Source organism: Dipodomys spectabilis, unplaced genomic scaffold (genome assembly GCF_019054845.1).
Source record: "Dipodomys spectabilis isolate Male_0828 unplaced genomic scaffold, ASM1905484v1 ptg000424l, whole genome shotgun sequence".
In the NCBI taxonomy this organism is placed as follows: Eukaryota; Metazoa; Chordata; class Mammalia; order Rodentia; family Heteromyidae; genus Dipodomys; species Dipodomys spectabilis.
The window spans coordinates 11,615-17,311 of record NW_024871101.1 but is presented as its reverse complement, the minus strand read 5'-3'; the positions used below and the strand labels follow the sequence as shown (position 1 = coordinate 17,311).

General features: G+C 41.2%; 1 non-coding gene across 1 annotated transcript; it reads right to left on the bottom strand.

The window, feature by feature from the left end:
- Nucleotides 1-1,086: 1,086 nt before the first annotated feature.
- On the bottom strand, nucleotides 1,087-1,193 carry LOC122097694. The gene has a single exon (XR_006145563.1). It is a non-coding gene; the product is annotated as a U6 spliceosomal RNA (small nuclear RNA).
- Nucleotides 1,194-5,697: the final 4,504 nt, after the last annotated feature.

Genomic DNA, 5,697 nt, shown 5'->3' with positions numbered 1-5,697 from the left:
GCTGTCTTTCTTCCCTTCAATTTTTTTAGCTCCCTTATTGAAGATTAGATGGCTATAGGTCTGTGGGTTCATTTCTGGGTCTTCAGTTCTATTCTATTGGTCGTCAGGGCTGTTCTTGTGCCAGTACCAAGCTGTTTTGATTACTATGGCTTTGTAGTAGAGTTTGAAATTTAGTATTGATATTCCTCTACCACTGTTCTTTCTGCTAAGGATTGTTTTTGCTATTCAGGGTCTTTTATTGTTCCATATGAATTTTTGGGTTGCTTCTATTTCCTTGAAGAATGAGGTTGGGATATTGATAGGTATCACATTGAATTTGTAGATAGCCTTTGGCAGTATTGCTATTTTCATGATGTTAATCCTCCCAATCCAGGAGCATGGGAGGTTTTTTGACTTCCTTAGTTCTGCTTTAATTTCCTTTTTGGTTTGTAAAGTTTTCAGAGTTGAGGTCCTTCACTTCTTTAGTTAATTCATAGGTATTTTATTTTTTGTGGGGCTATTACAAAAGGAGCTGTTTTCCTGATTTCAGCCGTGCTCTTCTCATTGTTGGCATACAGAAAAGCCATTGATTTTTGAGGGTTAATTTTATACCCTGCTACTTTGCCAAAGTTTTGAATCAGCTTAAGTAATTTGGGAGTGGAGTCTATGGGATTCTTTAAATACAAGATCATGTCATCTGCAAAGAGGGAGAGTTTTACTTCATCTTTCCCTATTTGGATCCCCTTTATGTTTGCATCTTGTCTTATTGCTGTAGCTAGGCATTCTAATACTAAATTGAAGAGGAGTGGAGAGAGTGGACATCCTTGTCTGGTTCCTGAGTTTAGAGGAAATGGCTTTAGCTTTCCACCATTAAGTGTAATGCTGGCTGTAGGTTTGTCATATACAGCCTTTATTGTATTGAGGAATGTTCCATGGATTCCTAATTTTTCCAGACCCTTCATCATAAAGGGGTGTTGAATCTTGTCAAATGCCTTTTCTGCATCTATTGAGATAACCATGTGGTTCTTATCCTTGCTCTTGTTGATGTGATGAATTATATTAATTGATTTGTGTATATTGAACCAGCTTTGCATCCCTGAAATGAAAAAAAATATGGAACACTTCATGAATTTGTGTGTCATCCTTGTGGGGGGGCCATGCTAATCTTCTCTGTATTGTTCCAATTTTAGTATATGTGCTGCCGAAGCGAGCACCTCACTAGCTTTTTGTCCAGGCTGATCTGAGATTGAGATCCTTCCAATCTTCCACCTAAATAGTTGTGATTATAGTCATAAGCCACCATGCCCACCTTACTTCTTCAAGCTTCTTACTTGGTCTCCCTGTCTCCATCACGATTCATCTTCCATGCATAAGCTAGCATGATCTTATTAAGCACAAGTATCAGGGAAGGATTGTAATGATAACACTCTTGTCCAACCAAAAGTCATCAGAACCTCCAGAGCTTGGCCTCACTAGGCCCAGGATTTCTGCCTCTAATCCAATGCTGACTTGAGGAGCAACATTGGGGACCTGGTGTGTCAGTCGCCTGCATCGAAGTATGCAATTATTGAGGCATTACCATGTAAGCAATCATTGTGCTTGAGGATGAGACTCTAGGACAAAAAGTTTGGAGGGTAATAGGATTCTTCTGATTTTTCTTTCTTTCTTTCTTTTTCATTTTTTGTTGGTCCTAGGCACTGTCCCTGAGCTGTTTTGCTTAAGGCTAGTGCTCTACCACTTGAGCCACAGCACCACTTGTGGATTTCTGGTGGTTAATTGGAGTAAAGAGTCTCACGGGGACTTTTCTGCCTGGGATGGCTTTGAACTGTGATCCTCAGATCTCAGCCTCCTGAGTAGCTAGGATTACAGGTGTGAGCCACCAGTACCTGGCTTTTCTGTTTTTGTTTTTTTTTTTTTAAATTGTGAAAATACTGTACAGAGGGGTTACAATTACATGGGCAAGATAACGAGTACATTTCTTATCAAGCATGTAGCCTCCTCCTTTGTTTCCCCTTCCCATCCCAACCTCCCCTGACCCCCCCACCCAACCCTCCTCCCCCCCCACCAAAGTTGTAAAGTTCATTTTCGACATAACGACTCGTACAGTCTCATTGTTGCAATGGATCCACCTGTATCTTTTTTTTTTTAATATGCATGCTAAGTGTGGCTGTAAGCTTCACAATGCCAAGATGTCCATTAGCAAGTTATCTACAACTCTTGTTTTTTTTTTCCTCTCTTCTCTTTTGACACTGGGGTAGACTTGAGGCCCTTGGCTTGCTGAGCATAGAGTGCAGCACTGAGCTACAATGCCCATCTCTTTTTCACTTCTTTCTCCTAGTGAGGAGAATTTAGTTTTTAACCAAGTGTTCATTGATCTATCTTGAATCTGCTACACTGTAGAGCATTCAAACACCAGGAAAAGCCAAGCCTGGTGGTGCACATTGTCACCCCAGCACTCAGGAGGCAGAGTCAGGAAGATCTCAGTTCAGGCTAGCCTGAGGTACAAAATGAAACCCCATTTCCCCCATTTTTAAATAAGGAGATTAAGAAATGCAAATTGGAGCCGGGTGTTGGTGGCTTATGCCTGCAATCCTAGCTACTCAGGAAGCTGAGATCTGAAGTTGAAAGGCAGGCAGGGCAGAAAAGTCCCCATGAGACTCTTATCTCCAATCAACTACTCAAAAAAGCCAGAAGTCGCACTGTGGCTCAAGTGGTAGAGTGCTAGCCTTGAGCACAAAGAAGCTCAGGAACAACACTCAAGCCCTGAGTTCAAGCCCCAGGACTGGCCAAAAACAAACAAACAAAAAGAAATGCAAATTGGTTTCTGGTCAGTTCATCACAGGAATCTTGGGCGTCAGGCATGCTAAGCAGGTCAGGACACTTCATTTTAGCTACCTGGGAAGTGAAGATCCAGAGTATTGTGGTTTCAGGCAAGCCTAGGCAAAAGTGCATAAGTCTTCATCTCCATGAATAAAACACTTGACATGGTGGCATGTGCCTGCCATCCTAGTTATTTGGAGAATAATAAGAGGATTACAGTCCAGGCTAGCCTGGCCATAAAGGCAAGACCTTAGTTGAAAAATAACCAAAAGCAAAATGGGATGAGGGTATGGCTCAAGTGGCAGAACATCTGCCTAGAAAACTGAAACCCTTGAGTTCCAAACCTAGTAGTAAAGCTTGAGGAAAATCCTATCTGAAAAACACACTAAAACAGGCAAAGGACTGGAGTGGTGTGGGGTGTGTGCTTCAAGTGGTACAGAACTTACCTAGCATGAAAAATACATTCTATTAAAAAATCACAAGTTATTAATTAAAAAAAATCACAAGTTGCCAGATGCTGATGGCTCATACCTAGATCCTGAGGAGGCTGAGATCCAAGGATCCAAGGACTGCAGTTCAAAACCAGCCCAGTCCGCAAAGTCTGTGAGACTCTTATCTCCACTTACCCATCAAAAAGCTGGAAGTGGAGTTGTGGCTCACAAAAGCTAAGAGACAGCACCCAGGCCCTGAGTTCAAGTCCTATTACTGGCAAACGTACACACACACACACACAAAACACACACACACACATGCAGACACAGAGACACAGAGACAGACCACAGACACAGATACACACAGACAGACACTCACACACTGAAAATTGCAGGTCTGCTTACTTACCATCCAGATGAAATGACAAAGACTACTGTTGGTTACTCAAATCAATATCTTTCCTTCAAAATTTTTTTGCTGTTAGGAAAAAAAAACGTTTTGGGGGATTTTTACCATTAGTTTCTTGTTTGTGTTTTTCAGGTACTGTGGTGAACTGACCTAAATCAATTTGATTATTACACACAACTGTTAGGTTTTATGGGTAGAGCTCAGTCATCACCAATAATTGCAGGAAGCTGAGGAAGTTAGGTAACACCCCACAATCCTGCTGCCAGCTTGGAAATTAAAACAAGTGTCAAAGCTAGATCTGCCACAGATAAACATTTATTAGCAAGCAGGCACTAAGCTGTATAAAATCACTTCTAGAAGCTCAAACATAGTTTAGATCTCTGTCCTGTTTGATCCTTCTTGCATCCAAAGTTCACCTGAAGGAAATGTGATACTAATCTAGCCACAGATTCAATTGGGTCAGGGTACCAAGAATTATCTAGAAACAGTATGAGAATTCTGGACTCTAGGAATTTGGTCATATGTGCCCTCCCTCTCCCTCTCTCTTTCCTTTCTCTCTCCCCCTCTCTTCCTTCTCTCTCTCTCTCTTACTCACTTGCTCATTCTTCCTCTCCCTCTCTCCTTCTCTCCTTCTCCCTCTCTTCCTCTCCCCTCCCATTCTCTCCCTCTCCCCCTATCTTCCTCTCCCTGATCCTCTCCTTCTCTCTCTCTCTCCCTCTTCCTCTCCCTGTTTCATTGTGCATGCCAGACTCATCTCTACCATTAAGCTACATCCCCAGCCCCTTGAATACTGTTTCTTTTTCTTTCTTTTATTTTGTGCCAATCCTGGGGCTTAAACTCAGGGCTTGGGTGCTGCCCTTGAACCTTTTTCCCCCTCAAGGCTATCCCTCTACCACTTGAGCCACAGTTCCACTTTTGGCTTTTTTGGTAGCTAATTGAAGGTCAGAGTCTCACGGACTTGCTTGCCTGGTCTAGCTTTGAACCACAATTCTCAGAATTCAGCCTCCTAAGTAGTTAGGATTATGGGTGTGAGCTACTGGTGCCCAGCTCTGAGTACCATTTCTAAAGGTAGGAGCTTGTAGATTCTTGAAATTATTCACTCTCAGATATACTAGTCTTTACATATTTTGAATACCATGAATTTCATCAATAAAATCCCACTTTTAACAATCAGTGGATAAATGAAAAACCTCTGCTCTTGTCAATGCAATTTTTTTTGGCTAATTTATTGTTATTATAAAGGTATTGTACAGAGGGATTACAATTACATGAGTCAGGTAATGAGTACATTTCCTTTCACACAGTGTCATCTGTTCCCTCATTCTCTCCCAGTCCCTCCCTCCCATCTCCACCCACCAGTTGTATAGTTCACTTTCCTCAATGTCCAGTGAGCTCCACCACTATACTTTTTCACTCTTTTTCTGAGTTCTTAACCCTTCTGAAGACAAACACTTGAATATACTAGATATAAGGTAGAGAAGACAGAATCATCAAAAAATAAAAAAAAGAGATCTCTTGTCTTGGAGCTCATATATATATGCATAATTTTATATAAATATAAAGAAGCATGAAGGCATTGTACCTTTGTGTTTCTCTCCTGAGAGTATCCTTTTTTGCCTCACTGTGTGTGAGTATCTAGAATCCTGTATAATTTGTCATATCCCAGTGTCTTTTAAATCTAATTTCTGTATATCAGAGAAAACATACACGGTTTGTCTGAGTTTGGCTCACCTCACTTAACATGATTTGTTCTATTTCCATCCATTTCTCTGCAAATGACATTATTTTCTTTCTAATTCTTGCCAATGGAAGTTTATCAGTAACAGTTATTGTTGCAATAGTCTTACTCTCTGATGCTAATAAGAAACAGTGATAAAGGGCCTTAGTAGTCTTCTCTGGTGTGTGACTGGTGACTCTCAGCGTGTACATTCAAACTAATAACATGGAATATTGTCACTGGATCCAAATGCGTGCCCACATTGCTAGAAAAATGGCAATGGTGGCTCACACCTGTAATCCTAGCTTCTCAGGAGAATGAGATCTGAAGATTGTGGTTTA